This window comes from Megalobrama amblycephala, linkage group LG19 (assembly GCF_018812025.1).
Source record: "Megalobrama amblycephala isolate DHTTF-2021 linkage group LG19, ASM1881202v1, whole genome shotgun sequence".
NCBI lineage: Eukaryota > Metazoa > Chordata > Actinopteri > Cypriniformes > Xenocyprididae > Megalobrama > Megalobrama amblycephala.
The window spans coordinates 5594300-5620447 of record NC_063062.1 but is presented as its reverse complement, the minus strand read 5'-3'; the positions used below and the strand labels follow the sequence as shown (position 1 = coordinate 5620447).

At 36.7% G+C, this 26148-nt stretch overlaps 1 protein-coding gene across 3 annotated transcripts in view; it reads right to left on the bottom strand.

Moving 5' to 3' along the window:
• sipa1l3 (signal-induced proliferation-associated 1 like 3) overlaps window positions 1-22918 on the bottom strand; it is a 96575-nt gene extending 73657 nt beyond the window's left edge. For 2 of the 3 annotated variants that reach the window (XM_048169204.1, XM_048169206.1), the window contains exon 1: window positions 22693-22918. The gene's annotated coding sequence lies outside the window, so the exon portion shown is untranslated. Of the gene's footprint in view, window positions 1-19603; window positions 20020-22692 lie in introns of those variants that run through there. The other variant, XM_048169205.1, reaches the window with a different exon arrangement.
• Between the last annotated feature and the right edge of the window lie 3230 nt (window positions 22919-26148).

The window sequence follows — 26148 nt, the reverse complement described above, 5'->3', positions numbered from 1 at the left end:
AATTAATTCTTGATGGACCTTTTTGGGTTTCGACCCAGAACTACTATAGCTGTTTTTATTGATAAATTAGTATATATATATATATATATATATATATATATATATATATATATATATATATATATATATATATATATATATATATATATATATATATAAATAAAACCTAGTCCACACAAACAGTTTATTACTGTGGCTAAAAGAATATCATGGAAGTCCCCTCAGTAACTCCAAAACTCCAGTCATGAGCAAGCGATGGAGGGGGAAAAGAGAGAATATAGTAAACATTACAAAACAAAAGCTGAGTCAGCTGCTGTCTGGTTAAACTTACAGGTCTGTTTCAAATCCCATCAGGGAAACCGTCAACATGTTTTACAGCCAGGAAACAATCAATGGAGGTGAACACAGTTCCCAATTCTTTCTCTCTCATCCCCCCTTTTGCTTTCACAGAAGCTCACAAAAACACAAGTACACAAACACACACACACACACAAAGACACAAGTAGAGACACTTGTTGGTAAGAAAAGGGCAGGCGGAAGGGGATTAGTCGACTAAGCTACTAAATCTGGCAAGCACCCAGTACTAAATGGGTTAAAGTACACCCTCTACCTCCTAATCTCACACACACACACCTAAAGCTCTGCCATGCTAAAGCAGGCCTGCCTCTGCATCAAAGGGCCCTTTTATAAGGCGGCTGGGGTCAGAAACATCACGGCGTATGGGAACCACACACAAACCCACACATGCTCGCTCACTTCCTTGGTCCCAGGTGTTGTGGTTTTTACTAGGCAGCTGAAACGGTTCCTCTTCCCCTCTCTTTTGTTTTCTCTCAGTCTCTGCCTAAACAAGAATCTATAATCAACAACGACAAGAACTAGTTTATAATTAAAACGTTAAATATTAACGAGGTGAAGATAAATGACTTCCTTTATACTGCATACAGTTTTTAAGGACTTACTGTACTAGGGTTGTCAAACGTACCAGTAGGTATAATTTTTTTTTAAGTTTACCAGCGTTTCATTTGCTATAGTAGTGTTTAAGTGTCAGCATGATGCCAAGGAGACTTACAGCAGAGTAGCTGTTATTGCGGAAAGAGATGATGGTAAACTGGAAATGATGCACTTGTGTATTGTGACATGATCATGACACAGTGAGGTGCTGAACTCATGATGGGCATGGGATAACATCATCTGTGGCATTACTGTATATCACACATTTATGCACATCCTGCAGCAAGCACTTTTTTGCTTTTCAACTCAATAGATTTCAGTCAGACATGCAAAAATACAATTTTGCCGTCTATCTGAACAACGCCTAGGGTATTTTTACAGTTGCAATTTCAGCAACCCAGGTATTGTATTGAGAGAAAAAGTATCATTTGAGCATTTTATAATCTAACTGAAAGTACCTCACAGCCAATCAGAAGATGCTGAAGTCAACGTGACATGGCTACTGATGTACATTACCATTTAAAAGTTTGGGGTCAGTAAGTTTTGTTTTTAACAAAATGAATACTTTTATTGGCAGGACACATTAAACTGATCAAGAGAGACAGTAAAGACATTCATAATGTTAAAAAAGATTTCCATTTCAAATAAACGCTGTTCTTTTGAACTTTCTATTCATCAAAGAAAAAAAGTGTCAGTTTCCACAAATATATCATGTTTTCATGTTTTTATCATGTTTTCAACACTGGTAATAAGGATGTTTCTTGAGCAGCAAATCAGCATATTAGAATGATTTCTGAAGGATCATGTGATATTGAAGAATGGAGTAATGATGCTGAAATCTTTGCCCTCACAAGAATAAGTTACATTTTTAAATGAAGCGATGTGAATACTTTATGTGCACCAAAAAAAAAAAAAAGACTTTATTCAACAATATTTAGTGATGAGCGATTTCAAAACACTGCTTCATGAAGCTTTACGAATCTTTTGTTTTGAATCAGTGGTTCAGAGCGCATATCAAACTACAAAAGTCACATGATTTCAGTAAACAAGGCTTCGCTATGTCATAAGTGTTTCAAAATGTCAATGATTCACCACTGGGGGGCGTGACTTTGGCAGTTTGATACACGCTCCGAACCACTGATTCGAAACGAAAGATTCGTAAAGCTTCGACGCTTCACAAAGCGGTGTTTTGAAATCGCCCATCACTAGATATTGTTGAATAAAGTCGTTATTTTGTTTTTTTTGGCACACAAAAAGTATTCTAGTCACTTCATAACATTAATGTTGAACCACTGTAGTCACATGAACCTTTAATTATGTCTTTAGTAGATTTAGGCATCTGAAAGTGTTAATTATCTTGCTGTCAATGCAGGCCTCTCTGAGCCATCGGATTTCATCAAAAATATTTTAATTTGTGTTGAGAAGATGAACAAAGGTCTTATGGGTGTGGAACGACATAAGGGTGAGTAATTAATGACAGAATTTTCATTTTTGGGTGAACTAACCCTTTAATAAATGCTGTAAAAATATATTGGTCATTGTTAGTTTATGTTAGTGAGTGCATTAACTAATGTTAACTAATGAGATATATATATATACACCCACACAGTATATATGAATTAAATAGCTCATGAAAAGTGAGCTGTCTTCCTCACCAGGAAAAGAGCTAGACCTAAATGCTTACTGACCAGGACATGAAGACTGAAGGTCAAGTTCACCCTCAAGCACATCCTGATCTATCCCAACAGTAGTAATTAGTACAAAAACTCAAATTAACATGGAGGAGATGTGATACTTGACACTTTGTTGTCGCACCTAGTTAGTACACAGTGTGAAGCCAGCTACAGCGACTCTACTGAGGCGCAAGGGCCAGTCCAGAGAGTGAGCTCAGCTTCCTGTGTTTGATCCTTACTCATAAGTCTATACGCTTTTCAATTCTTCTCAAAGAGTATTTGAGAGTCTGAGTGGACACAATCAACACTGCACATTAGTATGTGTGTCACAAAATAAATAGCAAGGCTAACACGAATACTTCAGCTAATGCTTCATAAACAGTTTAATTGCTTCTGGCTGAGGTCTACAGCATACACTTCCCTTTCTCATGCTGCACAGCAGTAATATGAGGACAGTGTTACATTGTCAGCTGAAAGGGCACACATTAAAACAGTCAGAGCGGGGCAGGTAGTGCGACTGCGAGGAAAACTGAAGACTGATTATGTCTGAAACAGCACTGCACCTGAAACTGACTGAATAGTGTGGCTGTTCAACCTGCAATGGCTAAAAGAAAAGACCCTGGTAAGTCGCTCCCCTGGACCCAGCGTGACGTAACAGGTGTTTTGTAGAAGCGGTGAATGGACTCTGGCATGTTCAGCCTTCCCAACAAAAGCAGCACTGACTGATAGATATAAAGGAACAAGGTGTGGCTGCATATCTGTGTGAGAGAGAAAAAAGGGGAGGAAAACACACAAAAGCAGCCAGAGAGTTTGTTTTGAAGTAGAAGAGAAGAAAAGAAAGAGCTAACAAAAAGTATCATGGTACTACTATGGTTTTAGGACATGTACCATGCTATTCTTGGAAGTATCTTGTTGCTCCATTAAAGGGGTGGTTGATTATGATTTCACTTTTTTAACTTTAGTTAGTGTGTAATGTTGCTGTTTGAGCATAAAGAACATCTGCAAAGTTACGACGCTCAAAATTCAATGCAAAGAGAGATCTTTTCTTTTAAGAACTACAACAAACAGCTGTTCTGGACTACAACAAGCTTCTTCCTGGGTTGGTGACATCACAAACCCCAACATTTACATAAACCCTGTCCCTGGGAACACGAAACAGACGGGACGAGGCCATGTTGAGCTGCTTTAGAGAAGAAGAAGAGTTGTTGTAGTAGAGTGTTGTTATCATGCCGTCATTTTACACCGGACTGCTTCACAAACGAGGGTCAATTCAACACTGGATTTGCACAAAAGATGAACATGACGGCACATGCTAGTCGATGAGTTGAATCAACTCCACAGCAACTACATAAATTTATCCACTAACGATTCAGAAACGTCCAGTTTCATTCTAAAAGTTGTAACTTCTTCCTGAGTCTCTCCATCAGTGTCGACTCCGGTTTGAACAATGTAAGGCTGAACACCGTTACTGACAATCCTCATTTTGGCTGCGTGAGATTCTCCAGCTTTGTTGTTGTTGAGCAAACAAAGCGTGAGCTGTTAAAGCTCCACCCTCTTCTAGAAAGTGGGCCGGGAGCAGCAGCTCATTTGCATTTAAAGGGACACACACAAAAACGGTGTGTTTTTGCTCACACCCAAATTGGGGCAAATTTGACAAGCTATAATAAATGATCTGTGGGGTATTCAATAGGCCTACAAGTACACTGTTCAAATACAAGTATGCATAAATTGATCAAAAATAAAAATCTCACCAGCCCCAAAGGTTTGAATGGTAGTGTGTGCAAAGGCATAGGCTTGAAATAAGCAATACTAAAATTTAGGTGACGCTGATGAGGTTTATACTCTCAGGAAGACAGATAGGACCCAGGCGGAGAGTTTTATGACAACTGGAGACCCTTGACAGTGAACATTTGAAGACTAAACACGGCCATCAGCGTGTGCTGGATAGTATTGAAAACATATGGAGGAAGCTCAGTCGGAGAGGCAGTTTGTGTCTCTCAAAGGCTGTTCGTTTTGAGTTACTGTCTTCCCATTTCCCTTTGTGACTTTAGGAGCCACCTGGGAGCAAGAGAGAGAGAGAGCCACACACACATACACACACACACACACACACACACACACACACACACACACACACACACACACACACACACACACCGTGTTCCTTGTCTCCCTTCCTTCCTATTACTGTTTCTCTGATTTTCTGTTTTCTAATTACCCTCCAATCAATTTTGAAAACTTATTTTGATATAATGTTGAAAACAGTTGTGCTACTTAATATATATATATATTATTTTTTTTTTTTTTGTGGAAACTGTAATAGATTTTTCCAGGATTCTTTGATGAATATAAAGTTCAAAAGAACAGCATTTATCTGAAAAATTATTTGAAATTTTTTCTTTACTGTCACTTTTGATTAACTGAATGTGTCCTTGCTAAATAAACATATTTATTTCAATTTTAAAAAATCATTCTGAAACTTGCTAATTTATAGTAAAGCACCTAGAGGAAGGTGTGTCAAAAAGCGGTACTTCTTTCTTCCAAAGAACACAAAAGAAAATAGATTTTCTAATACAATAAAAATAAATAGGAACTGGGGCTGTCATGCTGCAAAAATAAGCTCTATAAATCACCATAAAACGTAGTTCAAGTGATTTCACATGGTCTGTGAGGAACAAGACCAAATTTAAACCTTTTTCTGCTGAAATCTTCTCTGTCATAACTCTTAAATTTAATTCTTTTCTCACATTCAATATAAAAATGGCAAATCAAGACATGTCATGCCAGGTTTGCCGTCATCACGTCAAACAACACTGTTTCATGTGCGTCTCGTCACTAATGTTTGCTGTGCCATATTTAAATGAGATGTAAGACTTTCTGCTAAATATCTTTACAACAACAGAGTGAGTAAAATGGTATGGATGATCACATTTGCATTTTTGTGTGAACTTAACCTTTAATACTACATTCTAAGCTGCATTCTTAAAGGGATAGTTCACCCAAAAATAAAAATTCTGTCATCATCTACTCAGCCTCAGGTTATTCCAAACCTGTATACATTTCTTTGTACTGCTAAATGCAAAAGAAGATATTTTGAAGAAAGTTTGTAACCAGGTCGCTCTGGGCCACCATTGACTTCCATAGTAGGGAAAAATATACTATGGTAGTCAATGGTGGCCCAAAGCGGCCGGGTTACAAACTTTCTTCAAAATATCTTCCTTTGTTTTTCAACAACTAACTTGAAACAATCTACGGGTGAGTAAATGATTACAGAAATTTCATTTTTGGGTGAACTATCCCTTTAAGTGCATGCCAGGGTTGTTATTGTAAGCTAAAACTGCAACTATTACATTAAAAAAAAATAAAGATGAAAACAAAAATTAAAGATGTTGGCTTGGCAACTATCTGAAATAAATTTAAGTTGAAGTACTAAACTAAAAAAATGTTAAAAATCACTAAAAATGACTAAAGAACATCACAAAATTACTAAATCTTAAAGAAAATAAATTAATTCAAAATATTTAAAGGTTAGTTCACCAAAAAATTAAAATTCTGTCATCATTTACTCACCCGTAAGACATTCATTCATCTTTGGAACACAAATGAAATCTGAGAGCTTTCTGTCCCTCCATTGACAGCTTTGCAACTACCACTTTGACGCTTCAAAAAGTTCATAAAGAGATCCTAAAACTAATCCATATGAATTGAGTGGTTTAGTATAAATTTTCTAAAAAGACTGAATCGCTTTTTTATTATGAACAGAATTAACTTAGGATAGTTTTTACGACCTCTTTATGAACTTTTTGAAGTGTCAAAGTGGTAGTTGCATTTCTGTCAATGGAGGGACAGAAAGCTCTCCGATTTCATTAAAAAATATCTTCATTTGTGTTCCGAAGATGAAAGAAAGCCTTACGGATTTGAAACGACATGAGGGTGAGTAAATGATGACAGAATTTTCATTTTTGGGTGAACTAACCCTACTATAGTATATAAATAATACTAAAATAACACTTGCGCATGCTATGTCAAATGTCTGATTGCCAGGTCATATTGTAAAATGCAACTGAAACTTGTTCTTATGCCAAAGTCATGTGCAAAATAGTTTATCGCAACTCAAGTCCAGTCAGCAGTCTGGAACTGATAACAGCCTCAATGCTTGACAGGGAACAAGGGTGTTTTGACAATAGCTGCCATAAGCTAGATACTATTACACTACTAATAGTGTCTCTTGAATTGAAGACGATGAAGTCATAAAGTTTCTTGCCAGGAGTTTCAGTGATAAAAATCACCATTTGAACTTATATTGTTGCTCTAATGCACATTTTCAGAGTGTGTGCGCTCAAAGATCACATCTGAGCAAGTGTAGTGTCATGTCCAACAGATCTCGTCAATGGATGACAGTACAAAAGTGCTTTGATTCCATACTTTATTCTGTAAAGATACACCAGATGGAGCGAATGGATTCAGGAGGAATAAAGACATAAAAAAGGAGCGCGGAGAGACACGTCTAAATACTCCCCATAGGGCTAGGAACATTCCTGCAAGATTGAAACGTGGGAACGGGTTGAAAGGCGCACCCCTACATGAGCGTGACCGTGTGTATGTTTATACTGCTGATCTGTGCAGGAATTCATAAAGCTCCACACATAGTTCAGCCCACTTTACATTCCCGTCATCGTTCAAAGCGTGCGGACAGGGGAGGAGAAGTGACGATGGCTCATCCTCGTTCACTGTTGGAGAATGAAACACGCCTGTCGTCTGCGGCCAAAGCCTCGCTCTCTCACGCAGGCTAATTTATAACCCTGACCTCGTTCATGAGAAAAAGGCTGTTCTGTTTTAGAAAACCCCTATCAATCTCTCACTCTCTCACACAGGCCACAAAGTCCTTTGAATCGCTACGAGACAATTGAGCCTCTCGGGGGAATTTCTTTGTTAGCGTGACCAAAACGTGTAACTATGTCAGACTGATAAAATCAACACAGGAAGAGAAAGAGATATACTGAAAGAGAAACAGACTAGCTGAGGTAATGGTCGTCTGAAAGGTATGACACGATTGCTGCATGAACCAGAATCAGGATACACAAAAACCAAACAGAGGTGCACCTAACCCTTTCATTCACATGCTTTTGGATCTTCCCTCCCTTATTTCTCTTTCTCACCGTCTGCGGGTCTGGCCATCTCTCATCCCTAATCGGACAATCTCTCCCTCTCCCACGATGATAAGAGCTTCACTGTTCTTCAGAGAATACAGGCCATTTCCCTCCCTCTCTCTCTCTCCAGTGGCGTGTAGCGCAACTCTCCTGAGATCCAGGAACACAACAGTCAACACCCTACTGTCATTACTCTTCATTTTCACAGTGAGCATCTGTGTGTGTGTATGTGTGTGTGTGTGTGTGTGTGTGGTGTCCGTACAGACACTGCACAGTACAGCATGAGACACAAACTCATGGTGGGATAAACAAATACATGGATAAAAAAAAACACACAAATCCACCAGCATTTAAAATCTGCTGACACTGACTTAAATATTTGGAGATAAATACAAGTCACATCATTTTTCTAACTGCGTGCAATATAATATAGCATCAAAGCAAGCAGCGAGCAACAGGACTTTTCATATGTGGATTGCTTTTTAATCATGTGGCATCCACAGTGAATTCGCGCTGAAACAAAATCCTGCTTCACATAGACTTTCATTTTGGAAAGTCATTCATTTCCAATGGAGAGTAGGACAGGAGCTGCTGAGTTCAAAACATTTGCATATGTAGATTTTTTGGATCCGATTTAAGCTTTAAGTGCATTAAAATATTGTAACTTTTGTGGCTAGACCGATGTGACCGCCAGACCGGGTGTGTATTCTAAACAAAACTACGAGAGTTGAGTTGAGAATTACCAATATTTTTACTCTAAAACATTATTTGTTAAAACACAATTTCTGTAAAATGGGCGGTTATGAATAATTATGTCGAGTTGTTTGTGTGTTTGATTGTTTTTTTAACGTCACGCCAGCTTCTTTAGTTATTGTCATGGCGAAAACCATATTGGAGTTATTAAAAATTTTAAATAGAAACTAAATAGAATAATTAAGACCCATTTTCACAAAAAACTAAAATGTAAAAAAACATTTCAAGTGTAGCAACAGAATAAAAATTTCCTCAGAAGTAAAAATATTACAATCCAATAAAATATGTTTGACAGACAATAAGCACCACTAGGGGCGAAATTCAACAATGTATGACACAGTGTATGACAAATGTCGAAGACTGTGGAAAGCCATCTTAAAGTGATAGTTCACCCAAAAATGAAAAAGTCTGTCATTAACTATAGGGCTGACCGATATATCGCATGTGATTGTCACGCGCATTTCGTCAGTAAAGCCGGTTCCATGATTACCGCTAAATCGCCATCACCTGCTTTCAAATGGAGCGGCATTTAAAAGACAGAGCCGTAGATCACTGACAAGCTACGCAATATCGCGTTCATATGGCAGATGAATCGCCTTCGATAATGAACGTGATTGTCAGTGAACTACGGTTCTAGATCACATATCACACTATATGATGAACAGATTGAATTTAGGCTTTTATTTAAGCACATGCGACGCTCGCAGTATTTTCGTCCTCTGTCGCCTCACTATATGAACGCACGAATTCATCTCCAGAGCTGCTCTGAAAGTCATTTCATCAGCATTTAACCGCTTCGTTTGAGAAAACTACCGTCATAAACACAGAGAAACTCAAAGCTCTAGGCAAACCGTCAAAATAAAAGTTCGATTTAACTTGACAGAAACACATTACTGTTGTACAGTAGAATTTAGATAAATTAATTTAACAATAAAATTATTAAAATATATTTTTAAACAATAATCTCAGTGTTTCTTCCATGTTTTAATTTTAACAGTAAAGCTCTGTTGTGCAGCACATTGTTTGACAAAAAAGTTTAATTTCATGATTAAAAGATAAATTAAATGGTATACGTTCATTTGATTGCCAGAAAAATGTAAATACACAACAGAACTTCTAAAAAAAATTCATAAAAATATATTTTTTAATAATAAATATTGTTGTTTTTAAGAATTCAATTAATTAGACATGCTTTTTGATTATTAAAATGGAATTAAACCATTAAAATGGAATCCAGAAAACAGAATTTGGTAAAAATAAAATTTGAGGGGAAAGAATAAAACATTTATCATAGGGCCCTAAAATTTTTTTTATTTTTTTGTTAAACTTTTATTAAATTGTTGGTAAATTGGACAATATTCATTATTTCAATTAATTAGACATGCTTTTTGATTATTAAAATTTAATTTAACCATTAAAATGGAGTCTAAAAATAAATAAAACGGAATCCAGGAAAATTAAAACGGAAAAACTGAATTTGGGAAAAAATAAAAACGATTTCATAGGGCCCTACAGAAGCTCAAACATGCTGCGTAACATGAGAATGAACCTCACTGGTTCTCGCACGTCAAACTAGTTTTACTCCCTCTTTGTGAACCTTTTGAAGCGTATTCCAAAGATACACTTACAACTCAAAATAATTTCAAAGTCTTCTCATTGTTTTTGTCAAAATGAATATTGTACAAAACATCTGTACAATAATAGCAGCTTAACAGGTGGGTGAAGGTGTACAGACTGTGGGAGCAGTTGGTTTAATGCAAACAATGCTTTACAAATATCCACCTTCTATGGCATCCTTATGCGGATAATCAAAAGCAAAAGTAACTAACTGAGAGCAGAACTTGAATTGTGTGGAAATCTGCAGGCATTCCTTGTAGATCTACTTATAGATGATCTGTGCCACAGTCTGCACGCAATTGACTTTTGCAACCGTACCAAAACATGAAACTCTCTGCCCTTTCACTAAATCTGATTTTGTAATGGATAAAGGCATGCAATGAAAACTAACTAAATGGCATTCTAGGATTGACTCCATGCTGAACTCAATTAAAATTAAAACAATGACTCTACAGTTGTAGGACTTCGGCTATGGGGAACATGCACACAATCACACGAGCACACGTGAACACACGTACAAGACTTCCTCTCAAGAAATTCCAGTCAGTAACAGTGGCAAGAAATCGAGGCCCTTGGTGCTTTTGGCACAAGCGTCAGTATTAACCCCAAGTCTGGCACTTCTGTACTTTGGAGACAATCTGCAGCTTTGTCTGAGCCACAACCAGAGTGCTGACAGAAGGAGGGCAGCTCTGCACTGCAGAAACGCCTCGCTCATGAGCAGTCATTTATAAAGGGTTGCACGAGGCAAGGTACCGCTCAGTACGCCAACATCACATCTTTGAAGTGGTCCTGGAAGCAGCTTTGTTCATAGCTCAGTACGAGTTATCCTTGTCAAATTTGAGAAACGCTCACCCACAGGCCATAATTCAGTTTATATGGTCACTGTGGGCAGAAATACTTGGAGCTAGATTTGAATTTAAGGTACTTATGAAGAGGTAAATCTCTCCACCATGGCTTACAACACAAGTATGTTTACATGCAGTTATAACTGAATTACAGCAGGTTTTGCATAGTTGTCAAAGTGTACATGACCCACAGTGTAATTGAATATTTGAAGAATAAAACACACCAAGCGCACAACATTGATAATCATATTATCCATGTCTGTGAGTCAGACTTGATTGAACTTATGATTTTAGTCAGACAAAAGACTAAATAGTTTACATAACGTTAAATAGCTGAATAAGTAAGATTCCTTTCTTTTTAGAAATTATTACTTTTATTCAGCAAATATGCATTACATTGATCGAAAGTGACACTAAAGTCAATTATAATGTTACAAAATATATCTATTTCAAATAAATGCTCTTGTTTTTATCTTTCTAATCATCAAAGATATTAAGCAACACAACTGTAGTCAACACTGATAATAAGAATAAATGTTATCAAAATCAGCATATTAGAATGATTTCTGAAGGATCATGTGACACTGAAGACTGGAGTAATGATGCTGGAAATTCAGCTTTGATCACAGGAATAAATTAAATTTTTAATCTATTAAAATAGGAAAAAGTCTTTTTAAAATTGTAATAATATTTTTAATATTACTGTATTTACTGTATTATTTATCAAATAAATTCCTTGGTGAGCATAAGACGGTAGTGTATATATTAAGTCACAAGGTGTAAAATAAATGTAATATTAAAAAGTTCTAACACAGAAATATTTTGCTATAGATAGACATTCATCATATTTGTAATATAGCCTGAGGAAATGTTGGCAGAAGAAAGAAATCCTTCAATACCGAACCTTGACAAGGTCGTCATCAGTTCTTTGGATGTGAGCCCAAACGCTCAGTCAGAGGATAATGATACGGCACGGACTAATCAAGAGATCATTAGAATATCTTACTACGACTTAACCGATTAGAGAGAAGTAACCCAATAAAACATCAGTGATACGGCTATAATACCATAAGGTACCACCATAAAGTGATGTCAAAAAATGCAAGGTATTGCAGACCAAAGATGGAGTGAATGTAGGAATGTGTGTAGGCTACTTAAACGAGTGTAGGCATATGCGTGTGGGCGTGTGCAGACTACACCGAGCGGAAAAAGTGCGGCCCTCAAGCTCTGACCACATCAGGGCTCTCGAAGGAGGTAAGCGAGAGCTTTCTGAGAAAGAAATATTCAGAACACAGAGGCTCAAACACAAATCACTATTTTGAAACTAAACCCTGGACACTTGTGTGGTACATTACGCACAACAAACCATACGGCAAAAAATGCCTTTCAGTGGTTCAGGGTTTTTCCTGGGTCAAAAACGGTCTTCGGTGGTGGTGGATGAACACGGTTATCCACACACACACAGTACAATGTAGGGTACATCCATGTGAACGGTGAGCACAGTACTGACAATAAATCCAAAATAAATGCAAAGAAACAGTTTGTAATATTAACTCATCCCATTTACTCATGAAATAAAAAAAATCAAAGTGCTTATATATTAGTGCTTAGACTTAATGCACAGATCGATCATTTGACATACAGTATCAGATTGCTTTGCTCCATCCATTGCCATGTCAATCGGATTCAATCATGCTAGGGCTGGGCAATATATCGCATGCGACTGTCACGCGCATTTCGTCAGTAAAGCCGGTTCCCTGATTACCGCGAAATCGCCATCACCTGCTTTCAAATGGAGCACCATTTAATAGACAGAACCGTAGTTCACTGACAAGCTACGCAATATCACGTTCATTATCGAAGGCGATTCATCTGCGATAATGAACGCGATAGCTTGTCAGTGATCTACGCTTCTGTCTATTAAATGGCGCTCCATTTGAAAGGTAATCGGCTTTACTGACGAAATGCGCGTGACAATCGCATGCGATGTATCGCCCAGCCCTAAATCATGCATTTAAATATGGTTGTCAATCCAGAAACTTTGCAATGTGTAGTTTGCAGGATGAAAAATATATATTATACAGAGAGTGAGCAAAGACTATTATAATCACTTAAGCTGTCAATCATAATGCGAGGTATACAAAGTTGCACTCTTGCGAAAACTCCTGTTATAATCAATGAAGTTGTCTACGCTGTGCAGTGAATCTCTTATTGACATTTTGTTTATTCTTTGTTGGTTATAATGAAAGGATTCCCGAGGTGCAGAACTCAGCGGTGTTGAGTAGATTCAGACTAACTTAAAAACATCCGATTGGCCACTGCGTTCATGTGCTCAACAGATATGTCTGTGATTGGCTACAAAGCTCAACGCTGCAAAAACACGTTGTAAACAGAAACCTTTGATGCTCTTCAAAGAGCACTTACAAACACTCACAGGAGCATTTTAAATCACTCAGCCATCAGCAGGTACTGCAGAACGACAAATATCGTCACATTAAAGGATTAGTTCATTTCAGAATTAAAATTTCCTGATAATTTACTCACCCCCATGTCATCCAAGATGTTTATGTCTTTCTTTCTTCAGTCGAAGAAGATGGAGTTTTTCACCCTACCACATTACTTCACGCGTTACCTTTCCAACGTGATTACATAATGCGCTAGATAAGACCCTTATTCCTCAGCTGGAATCGTGTTGAGCCATTTGAAGCTGAAAACTGCAATTTGGACCTTCAGCCCGTTGGTAATTGCTGAAGTCCACTATATGGAGAAAAATACTGGAATGTTTTCCTCAAAAACCTTAATTTCCTTTCGACCGAAGAAAGAAAGACATAAACATATTGGGTGACATGGGGGTGAGTAAATTATCAGGAAATGTTAATTCTGAAGTGAACTAATCCTTTAAATGATCAAATAAATCTTTGGCGGAAAAAAAGATTCATTTTGCCGCCAAAATATTTTCAATGCAGGAAAAATGCATGTGCCGTTTACACTGAAATAAATTTGGTTTAGGATTTACTCTGAATCAGTTTTCATTCAGAAATTGCTAGCAAAGTTGACAAATAATTACAAAGAACTGGCAAGCATTTTGAAGTAGAAAAACGGAAATAGAATTTTCTTGTAAAATGTACTCCAATAATTACATGTTTCACTTCATAAAGAGCACTAAATTCTTAAAGTGGACTGAATTCTTGGCATATATGAGTGAGTCAGAGGACATGGGAGTGAACGGGTTTCTTCTGATGTCCGCTTAGGCAACATTTTAACACACTGTGTATGTGTTTGATGTGACCCATCTCCTCAAAAAAGGGGGTGATTCATGGGCCTGTCATGTCCCAGCACTCATTTCCTGTCTGAGTTACCATCCTCTCCAACAGTGCAACATAAAGAACCAGCGTGACGCACGACACTACCACACTTCCCCCAATAAGAGACAGATGGAGGAAGACGCAACAAAACTGCCCACTTGATTGGGTCTGTCAAGTCCATATCTCAGTTCACTCGTAGGTGACGTAACTACACTCCAGAAAGAGTGTCTGGTTTAAGACTAGAAACTGCCGGAAGTTGGAATGGTACCGGAGACATTCGAGACAGTCAGCTTCCATTCATCAACACTTCCTCCCGCGTATCCGCTGACATGCTCTCGAGGATCCCCTACTCGCTCCGACAGTTTCCTCTCGATGTCTCTCTTCCTCTCCCAGAGGGAGCAGAATAAATTGCTCGGCCAGATCAATAGGAAATTCCTTAAGAACAGAAAGTTGTGAACAAGGAGAGCTCCTGGGACAATGAATGGCCTACTTCTACAACTGTGTGGGTCTGAAACATCTGGCGTCATTAATTTAATGGAGATCCTCTATAAAACAAAGCCTTTTCCCTTTTGAGACACTTTTTGGTAAAGTCAATTTCCCTCTCAGATCTCCCAAGTACTCCCACATCCACAAATGGTTCCAGGCTAGATGTTTAAGAAATCAGAAGACATCGAAGACATTTTAAAGCTTTTCTTTAATGGTTACGGCACATAAAAAAAGCATTTTTATTAGGGATGTAGGGCTTCTCTGTGACTGTATGTGCAGATGATATATTTTTTTTGAACTCAAGAAATAAAGGTTTTTCTTTTCTATTGTATTTGGAAATGCACCGACATTACAATTATGGCTGATAAGACCATAATTATTTCCATGATGTAGATCTATGCTAACAAAAAAACATTAAAACTCACAGTAACTAATGGAAACGTGAAACCATAATCTATCACTTTCCTTAAAGGTGCCCTCGAATGAAAAATTGAATTTATCTTGGCATAGTTAAATAACAAGAGTTCAGTACATGGAAATGACATACAGTGAGTCTCAAACTCCATTGTTTCCTCCTTCTTATATAAATCTCATTTGTTTAAAAGACCTCCGAAGAACAGGCGAATCTCAACATAACACCGACTGTTACATAACAGTCTGGGTGTACGCCCCCAATATTTGCATATGTTCCCAACATTATGAAAGGCATTAGACAAGGGCAGGCAGTATTAACGTCTGGATGTGCACAGCTGAATCATCAGACTAGGTAAGCAAGCAAGAACAATAGCGAAAAATGGCAGATGGAGCGATAATAACTGACATGATCCATGATATCATGATATTTTTAAAAAAAGTTAATTGTGACTTGTGTGTAGTCTTTCTAAATGTTTCGTTAGCATGTTGCTAATGTACTGTTAAATGTGGTTAAAGTTACCATCGTTTATTACTGTATTCACGGAGACAAGAGCCGTCACTATTTTCATTTTTAAACACTTGCAGTCTGTATAATGTGGGTGGAGAGCACGAGATTTAAAGGGGCCGCACAGCATAAATCGGCTCATATTTAATGATGCCCCAAAATAGGCAGTTAAAAAAATTAATTAAAAAAAATCTATGGGGTATTTTTAGCTGAAACTTCACAGACACATTCAGGGGACACCTTAGACTTATATTACATCTTGTAAAAAAACATTCGATTACACCTTTAAATTACTGCTAGATGAATAAATATCCAATATTGGCTGACGAACATTCAATAATGGTAAATAATAAATAAACAAATTCACATATCAGCCAATAAACAACAAAATTCTGATATTTTATACATAATCTAAATGCACATTATACTGTTTTGAAGGATTTTTAGTACTTTTATTTAGCAAGGATGCATTAAATTGATTAAAAGTGACAGTAAAGGCATTAATAATGTTACAAAAGATTTCTTTTTAAATAAATGCTGTTCTTTTGAACTTTATATTCATCAAAGAATGAAAAAATTTATCACTCTCCAAAATATTAACTAGCACAACTGTTTTATACACTGGTAATAATAAACGTTTTTTTAAGCAGAAAATCAGCATATTACAATGATTTCTGAAGGATCATGTGACACTGAAGACTGAAGTAATGATGCTGAAAATAGTGAATATATTCATAATATATGTCATCATCATATTGATTATCAGCCACAATAAAATATATTTTTCTATCAGTACAATCCTAATTGTTATAAATACATCATAAAGACAGTATATCAATGAAAAATGTCATGCTTTTAATGCAAAAGCCCTGACAAAATTCCTACAACGTGTATCTCAATGTTTTTTCTTCTACTTTACTTCATTGTTAAACTTTATCCTAAATTTCACTTACAGTTTTAGGTTTCAGCTATCTGTTATTCTGTTATGTACATGACTGAGAAGCCATATCAAAGACATGTTTTGTTCTGCACTCAAACTCCCTGGACTTTGTGGGATCTCCCTCGTCAATCAGGTCTCTCTGGTTCTGGAGCTGAGCAGGTGGAGAGGCCGGAGTGAAACAGGTGTAAAAACAGCATGGAAGCCTGCTGACTTCAGCTGACAGTTTGTGGAAGTCATTCGCTCAAGTGACACGCTCTCAAGAAAAGACATGTCAATAAGTCATGACACCAAGTTGACAGAACTACTTGTAGCTTTTCAGTTGAGTAGCTGTGCAATCAGACAAATAAAACCTATGCTTCCCTGTACCATATCACATTACAACGCTGTCAGTTTTAGTGTTCAATGTAAGGGAGCAAAACAAGCGGAAAGACCAGTTTTCTCCTAACGATGCAAATAGCTCTCTAGTTAATGTGCGATTACTAATGCAATATTTAACTACCTTGCATGATATTACAGTAATTATACACTTAAAAGTAACTTGATAAACTGTGACTTGGCAAATTGTATTGGTCAATAAGGATACAGTCAGACCTAATAGCTACATTAAGCATTTTCTGATTGTTATTATTATACTTTTTCTGTCATTTTCTATATCTCTACGAGAAACCGTTGGGGTGAGTCCGCAGTGGCAAACAGTCCGATTCGACATCTGTGTTTATCCTCCAGCAAAAAACCAAACAGGCTATATTTACTCTGGCCAAACAGGCAGAAGGAGAGAGCAGAGAGCAGAGCGAATGAGAGAGAGAGAGAGAATAAGAAACTTCAGCAGCTTTAGGGATATTCCTGGCCCAGTTAATGGATGTCATAAAAGCAGGTAGTGATGTCACGCTAATAACCTACCTGAGAATGTAACTCAGAGAGAATACTAAAGTTTGTGATGACATTAGTATGCAGGTGTTAAGTTGTCATTAAGCACAGTTAAATTACTGTTCATTTAGTAAATGAATTAGAAAATCTTTAAACCTTTTTCTCTGTATAACTACACTGTTGTCCATTAAGGTGTGTACTAGTGTGTACTAGTTAGATTTTTATTCATAACTTACTTTTGGCTTACATGAAATTCAAATTACATATGATTTAAACTAAATATAAATATTAAATATTTCATAATTTTGTATCCTTAAGCCCAAAGTATACTACTGTTTTTACAGGTACGAAGGTCTGCGTACAGTGTGCGTGAAGCAAATTTGTCACCAGAATAATATGCGCGTACTGTATGTTCGCCGCCTGATTATTGTGACCAGTTGCGAGTGCACTGAATTTGTTTTGCACTAAACAGTTGTTCCATAAGGTGGAAACACTGGCCTGTATGGAAGCTTGTTTCTGCCGTGAAATAAAAATTTAAAAAAAGGTAACTGCGACTTTTTATCTCACAATTCTTACTTTTTTCTTGCAATTGCTATAAATAAATTCACAATTGCAAGTTATAAAGTCATAATTGCATGATATAAACTCGCAATTGCGAGAAAAAAGTCAGAATTTCGAGAATTTTGCAATTCTGACTTTATATCTCGTAATTGTGAATTTAAATCTCGCAATTCTGACTTTTTTCTCAGAATTATAAACTCGCAATGTGTTATGATATCCAATTGTGAGGGGAAAAGACTGACGTTTTTTCTCAGAATTTCAAGTTTATATCTCAATTCTGACTTTATAACTTGCAATTGTATGTTATAAAGTCAGAATTGCAAGATATACGGCCTAAACTCACAATTCTGAGAAAAAAGTCATAATTGTGAGATATAACCTAAGATATAAGTTTTTAATCACGCAATTCTGACTTTATAAGACACAATTGTGAGTTATACCTCACAATTCTGAGAAAAAAAAGTCATAATTGTGCAATAAAAACTTACAATTGCGAGAAAAAAAGTCAGAAAAGCAACTTTATATCTCTTTATATTTTTTTCTCAGAATTGTGAGATTCAAACTCACAATTGCAAGAAAAAAAAGTCACAATTAACTTTTTTATTTTTTTATTTAGTGGCGGAAACAAGCTTCCATAGGCCTAAGCCATTGTTTTGTTTCACAGTAGAAAATGAAACTAAAGAGATGGGACAACAACAAAATACTGGAGACTGCAACAACAGATGCCCACACTGACAAGCACTTGTGTGAGGGGGTTAAGAGATACAACTTTAGTTTAAAAGAATACAAATACATTTACATACAGGTCATAACTTCTGGAGAAAAATAGGCTACGACAGTACACATATGTACTATGTACTTATTATAGTAATTGCAATAACTGGATAATAACTAGGTACTAACCCTGAACTTACCCCTAAACCTAGCCTTAACCCATGTAGTTACCTTATATTACCCAGTACTTTTAAGTACACGTACTGTAAAATAAAGTGCAATCCATACGCTAACATACATGTAAACAAAAACAAAGTATACTTTGGGCTTTAGAGCTCAAAAAGACATGTTTCTCGGCCCATGGGTTGTTCATTTTCCTCTCCACCTGATAACAATGACACACAAACGTAAGAGTAAACAAACAGAACTCACAACCAATCAGGCATGTTTGCAGAAGACAATGCCACCACAGCCTTAAAAAGACCTACAAGGACTCAAATGACAAAAATGCAAATCCCTCAGACAATCCAGGCCTACTCTCAGCTGGGTTTGTCTATTCAAAACCCTCGACCTATCAATAACTTTAACCAGCAGACTGCAAAAGGCAGCGTATGCGAGTTTAAGAAGCTTTTCTGGTTAGTTGATGGAAAAGAACGTATGAATTCCCAAGAACTTCAGGTATTCCTCCACACACAGATATATTGCTACTTTACAGTGCACGTTACTGAAAACTGGAGTTTAGCCTAACACCTGGATGCAGTTACTTAGATTTACAACGGCATTCAGCTCCTCACAAAAACACATTTTGTCTTAAGTTATTACCTGAAAGAAGAATCAGCTCCAAGTTTGAGTCTATTTTTGTGTAAACGGCAGCAGTGACTGATGTCCACATTTGTCCATAAAGAAGCCCCTCACTGTTCTCTACACATACCATGAGAACTGAATTTAGCCAATATGACTGTTATCAGATGCATTCATGTGATTGAATTAGCCTCAAAGAGGAAGTTACTAAAATAAAACCTCTAAATTCCAGGCACAGTCTGGTTCTCTAATTTCATGTGGTTTAATGTGGTGGTATGGTGTGTGCGCTGGTGAAGCCATCTGACTTCCCCTTGAAACATATGTCGATTTTAGTTATACAGCTACGCATCAGTGCATGACCTGCAGTGGAGGCAATAATATTCACAACAAAGCATTTCACCAAAAATTTTAATTCTGCCATTATTTTACCCTCAACATAGAGACAAAACTGCATGACTTAATGCTGTTAAGCAGAATGCGCAGCCAAATCTTCAGACTGACGGCAGAAGGTCTGGACTCCATCGCAGCTTTCATTGGCCAAGAGGATGTCTGGCCAAAAGAAACCAATCACTGCGTCATGTTTAGTGGCATGAAAGTTGATGTCCCAACAATAGCTGACCAGCGTGCAAATTAATTTAAAGGGTTAGTTCACCCAAAAATGAAAAATCTGTCATTAATTACTCACCCTCATGTCATTCCAAACCTGTAAGTCCTACATTCATTAAAGTAGTGTTGTCAAAAGTACCGACTTCGATACCAAGTCGGTATTAAAATTTTAAAAATGTGAAGCTTTGAGCGCTGATGAGCGGATTCATAAACACCTATGATTGGCCACTGTGCTCATCAGATACGTCTGTGATTGGCTACAATGATCAGAGTTGTTTATGAATCCGCTCAACAGCGCTCAAACCGTCACATTTTTTTAACATTTCAGTACCGACTTGGTATCAAAGTAGGTACTTTTGACAACACTACTTTAATAATGTCTTTCCTATCGTTCTGGATCTTGAATGTATAAATTGCGTTGCTCCCAATGAAGGGACTGAAAGCTCTCAGATTTCATCAAAAATATCTTAATTTGTGTTCCGAAGATGAACGAAAGTCTTACGGGTTTGGAACGATGTGAGGGTGAGTAATTAATGACAGTAATTTCATTTTTGGGTGAACTAACCCTTTAGGATCGTGCAATGAACTTCACATACTTTTGAAAATCCAGCATTTAGTTGACCAAATAAGTTCTCATTATCACAGTTGTAAACATGACGGCTTTCTTCTTCCATAAGAGGGTTTGACGTCACAACCGCTTTGTTTCCAAGTGGACCATTAAAGAACGTGACATGTATGTCTCCATGAAATCCTGGAGAAATCAACACATCAGATGACAACTTTGAAACTCCCTTAGTTTTTCCTATTTTGTGTGCCTTATGCATCAGACGTTCTGCCAACAGCCTGTGGGCTGAGAATAGGGACTTACTGACTTCTTTTGCATACAGAATTAACCCTATAAAGCAGGGATGGGCAACGTTGGTTTTGGAGTGCCGCTGTTCTGCAGTATTTAGCTCCAACCTTGATAAAACACTCACCTGTCTGTAGCCTTAGTAATCCTGAAGACATTGATTAACTTGTTCAGGTGTGTTTGATTAGGGTTGGAGATAACTCTGCAGGACAGCGGCACTCCAAGACCGACGTTTGCCCATCCCTGCTGTAAAGCCTTTTGATACATTAATTTCTAAGGTTTCTAGATTATCAAAATGATCAAAACTTTGCTGAAAAAATCTGATTGATACTGTTTTGCAAGCAAAAATGTCCATCTTCAGGTTGTGGTGCATGTGTCATTTTGCTGTGAAATCTTTACGATTTTTATAAAGTAAACGTAAGAATAACTTTTATAATGGTAGTAATATTTACTTACTGGAGTGAAGAAATTTAAGTTTAGGTTTACTTGATTACCTATCAAAAATCATGTATAATGCATCAGTATTTGGGGATATAGCGTAATATTCTTGTGCATTTGATCTAAATAGTCTGCTATAATGTTATAAAAATCTCATTGGTTTACAAGCTATACCATCTACTTTTTGGCCATATAAATAACAACAACTGCACCAAATTGCATATGTTTGCTTGGGCCTCTGAATAAAATTGAGGTGGAGTGTGAGCTTCATATTCTCACTATATCATACTGTATGAACCATATAAAGCATGACATATTATATTTGATACAAAACATAAAACATATGCTAAACATATGGAATGTTTATTGAACCTTTAGACAAAATCTAAAACAGTTTAGCATATGTGTTTCATGTTTTGTATCAAATATAATACATCATGCTTTATATGGTTCATATAGTATTTTAAATGCCAGGCTTTAGCGACTCTACAACTTTTTATATTCCACAAAAGAAAGTCAGCCATTCAGGTTTTTAAAAAGATGAGAGTTAATAAAAATATTGATAGAATATTAACTATTCCTTTAATCCAATAATGACACATAAACCACCTGTTGTTATTAAGATTATGAAGAGAAATTTCAAATGGTTAACTAAAACACACATCTACCCAAATAATACACACATACCAAACTTAAAACTCACACCAAACAGCTAATTTACTCCTAAACAAACTGCAAAGCAACATTTGTACACTGAGATAGTGGCCTTGAAGGGTTCTGCATGTGCTGAAACTTTACGAGCAAGCAACAATCTTCCCTCACCAACGACAAAAATTCATTTTAAGATGCTTCAAGAGACGTTAACTTCTGTAAGAACAAGGGCACCATTGTGTGAAAACTGTAGTCTCACTATTGTTGCATGGCCTTAGTCCAGGTGAGTGAAAACTACATAGTGCTGACGCATGCGCGATGACTGATCAGGAAGGACTAAAGCGTTTATATTCGCTAACGTTTTTTCACTTAATGAAAATACAATACAGTGATCCCAAATCCTGCATAATGACCAGTGTTTGCCCACCACTGCCCACTATGTGCTCGTGTACATCATAAAGAAACATGACAAATCTGAAAGCTGTCCCGAGTTTTACTCGCCACTTCGCATTGTTGATTTAAACCTGATCGTAAAAACTAATTATCCCCGGTAAACGTCTCTTACCTTATCCGATCCGGGAACGTGTGAGGGGGAAACTTCCCTAAATTTCCCTAAGGAGACATGTGTAGTCCGTTAAAACGTTTCAGAAATCCTGTGGATATTCTCGCCCCAGTGCCGTTCGCCAACGAGGAATTCTTCTTGGCTCCCACATTCGTTATTCCTCTTCCTCCCAGCCAACCGAAACCACGACGCCCGGCTGCTACTCGCGCACACACATACATGACACTGCGCATGCGCGGGGATGCATTCACAAGTGTCTGTAGTAATATATGAAAGAGAGCGAATTCCGCAATGTAACGTGAACAGCGGTCTGTAATAGCATATGGTTTAATCCGCAACCGTTACAAACAATAAACACAACATGAATACATTGTCTAAATGCAAATAAAACATATAAAAAGACCACTTTTATTTCATATCACATTCATAACAACGACACATCTGGCTTGTTTTTGAGTGAAAGAGGGGTTTAAACTCCTCCTCTTTGCATTTTTAATATAATATCTCCCTAAAACAAATCAATAGTGTACACTTTCCATTTATCATGTTCGTTACATTCATTTAGAAACCACTGGCATTAAAACTACTACTGCACACAGTGGCTGAATGGGAAAACCAACATATTAATTAACATATCGCGGTAAAGGCAACGTGATTTAGATGTGTAAATGACACTTTAATTGTGTTATGAGGATTTCCACTTGGAAACGATGGTGCCTTGAAGCGATTGAATGACGTCAGACTGCAGTGTCATATCTTTTCGGGTATTTCAAAGCATTTTTGCAAACTGCGCACATGTGAAACGTGCAAGAGAGGCTATTTTCGATTGTAAAGACGATCCCTTTATTGGAGGGCTCTGTAGTATGACACAAATTTAGATACCACGTCTGTGTACAGTAGCTATGTTAAACTTAGCGGGCAGATGAGGTGCATTTTTCGAGTAGTGTATAGCACACCCTTGTGGTCACTCTTGTTATAACACGCGACTAAACGAGACGTCTTCTGTTAATAATTCCTTCAATATTAATAATGTTCACTCTCATGCAGAATCTTTTTTTCAATTATATAAATGGCTAGAGATGTTACTAAACTACTTAAGTGCAGCCAGCGTTAAAACTATCTGTTTTATATCCAATAGGTTAATTTTATGTTTAGATCACCATGCAGTCTAATTGGTTATCACAATAAAAATGTGCTCTAATGCTTTGAAACTGCATTGGTGGAGTCTGAGACAAAATAGTGAATGATTTAAAATCATTTCAAATGGAGAATCACATTTAAATGTGCCAGCCTTAAAATTCACCAAACTGATGTTTAAATTTCCATAAGCAAAAACATTTAAAGCGGCTCAGTGAATTTGCATGTGCATGAAAATATATGCAAGCTATGTGAAATGCCATTATTCTTCAACATAAAACAGGTTTTAAATGTCTTTAGATGAATTTGATTACAAAAATCAAAATCTTGTCCTCACACTGTAAAAGTTACCTGGTTGCCTTAAAATTTTGAGTTCATTGAAATTAAAAATTTAAGTTGATACAATGAAGGTGATTGATTTAATCAACAGAAACTCAAAATATTATGTTATCTGAACCACATTAATCATTGAAGTTGATTTGACAAAAGAACAAATTTGATAAAAAATCATTTTTACAGCGCAGGTTCATGTGGTTCTTAATAGAATCAATCACATATTTTCAAGTTTATAGGAAAAGGGCCAGTGTATAGATTATGTTGCTGCAATGGTTAATATCTGTTAAGCCTGTTCAATTTTCCAGGGAAAAATCAAATCACTGAACTGGCAGTTCTTCATGCAGGTAATTGAAAATCATTTGAATTTTCCTTCCTCTGAATTTATGACACGTTGTCCTATTCATCTTCTGCCATTAATCCTAACACCTCTTTGCTCCAGATAGTAACCTGTTGTCACTAGACCAAAGTGTGATGCAGGGGAAAGAGCAGGTTAGTGGTCCTTAACACAGATCTTCTGCACCACATCATCTGTTTTCTATTCTGACAACTCAACCAAAATCAACTAAGTTATGGCAGACTGAATGTGAACTAGAGAACAGGACCTTATGGCATGACTACAAGAAGCCAGAAAGAAAAACTGCCATTGATGTGATCCAGAATCTCACCAGGGGGCAGTGTGACATAATGGAGCAAAGCTGTTCTCCTTTTAGCACATGTTGTGCAGGTCAGCTGTTTAACTGAAATGCATTTACATCTACCTGACTGTATGCCTAATGAAAAAGACATATTTAATTTATATATAGCATATGATCGATCTTGGGTAGCCTGTGTTTGGTTATTGTCACTTGAAATTTTAAAACCTGTGATTGAACATGTAAAACTTTCTGTTGGTATATGTGGTTTAGGGACTCTTCATAGGCATAATGATTTTTATACTATACAAACTGCATATTCTCTCCCCCTACACCACCCCTACCCCTAAACCTACCCATCACAGAAAACTGTCTGCATTTTTTTAATTTAAAAAAACACAGTTTAGTATGTTTTTTAAGCCATTTGGTTTACGAGGACATACAAAGTGTACTCATAAACCATATTACGTTGTAATACCCATGTCATTATACATATTTGTGTCATCATAAACCACATATGCCAGAATACACACACACACACACAGACACATTTTATGTATAAAATATGTTTTATATTAATGTTAGTTATATATAATTGCTAACATATTATATTATATTATATTATATTATATTATATTATATTATATTATATTATATTATATTATGTTTTTTGGGGGACATTCCATAGACGTAATGGTTTTTATACTGTACAAACTGTATATTCTCTCCCCCTACACTAACCCTACCCTAAACCTACCCATCACAGAAAACTGTCTGCTATTTTAGATTTTCAAAAAAGAACATTCTGTATGATTTATAAGCTTGTTTACTCATGGGGACCAAAATAAAATGTCCCCACATGGTCAAAATTTACAGGTATTACTTTACTTGTGGGGATATTTGGACACTACCCCTACCCCTAAACCTACCCATCACAGGAAACTGTGCACATTTTTACTTTCTCAAAAAAGTCATTGTGTATGATTTAAGCCTTTTGAAAAATGGGGACATGTCCTCATAAGTCACCCTCTCCTTGTAATACCTATGTCATACCCATGTCATTATACAAATTTGTGTACAGATATGTCACAAAAACATGCACACACACACGCACACACACACACACACTCACACACACACATTGTTGGGTTTCCATGTTTTTTGGGGGGACATTCCATAGACGTAATTTTTTTTATACTGTACAAACTGTATATTCTCTTCCCCTACACTAAGTATGTTTTACTCTCAGAAAAAATTCTTGCTATTTTAGATTTTCAAAAAAGAACATTTTGTATTATTTATAGGCTTGTTTCCTCATGGGACCAAAAAATTGTCCCCACAAGGTCAAAATTTA